Source organism: Camelina sativa, chromosome 11 (genome assembly GCF_000633955.1).
Source record: "Camelina sativa cultivar DH55 chromosome 11, Cs, whole genome shotgun sequence".
Taxonomy (NCBI): domain Eukaryota; kingdom Viridiplantae; phylum Streptophyta; class Magnoliopsida; order Brassicales; family Brassicaceae; genus Camelina; species Camelina sativa.
In genome coordinates, this window is record NC_025695.1 from 47,524,954 (window position 1) to 47,525,778 (window position 825).

The 825-nt window shown below is 37.2% G+C and overlaps 1 protein-coding gene across 1 annotated transcript in view; it reads left to right on the top strand.

Annotated features, from left to right (window-relative positions):
• The window catches only part of LOC104729053 (putative inactive flavonol synthase 2), a 3,111-nt gene that overhangs the window by 1,121 nt on the left and 1,165 nt on the right, over positions 1-825 (top strand). The gene's annotated exons all lie outside the window — the stretch shown is intronic.

The following is an 825-nucleotide window of genomic DNA, read 5'->3' on the forward strand; positions in this document are numbered from 1 at the left end:
AAAAATATATATATATATATATATATATATATATATATATATTTTTCATAAAAACTAAAGGACCAAAAAAAAAAAAAACACATAATCAACGAGACCATGAGTTGATCGCCGATGATAACAACCACAGCTGAGTTGATATACTTGACGTCCAACCATTGTTCATCCTTGAAGACTTGAAGTCCAGGAACCTCATTGGGGACGAGAAGTGTGATTGCACGGTGTGCACCGCGGCTCCTAAGGCCAATTCCGAGTTTGGAGATGGCGGATAGTAATTGACCCTAATCACATACTCTGCCATTTCGCCACCGAAACTTTGCGTCAACGCAACACAAGGTAACCCTAATCCCTCGGATAACCAACCAAGAATCTTCTCTGTTAACTTCTTCATATGCCTTGTGTACTCCTCATTCACCTCCCTGAAACCGCCATGCATGTCCCAAGGATATAGAGTTCACGATTGCTGCGGCCGAGAGGGTCCTCAGTAGGATCTAGAATGTTCTATATAACCCACCCCTGAGTCTAGTTTCATAATCTTCTATTTTGGGGACATTCTGTAGTGAGATGAATTTTGTTTATCTTTTGTTTCATCGGTAGAGCTTGGGACTTTTCTTTTGTTTCCTTTTAATGTAATGATTTATTGAGTTGTATACTTATATGTATAATATAATAATCATTTCAAACGGGGGAAAAAAGACTTTCTAAAATCATTAGTCTAATGACACAAACAACGTTTTTTTGTTGTAGACTTGTAGTTTTTGATTTGATATATAAAGGATTTGCGTAAGGTAGTAGGTGACTGATTAGTGATCATGGTAGTAAAGTGAA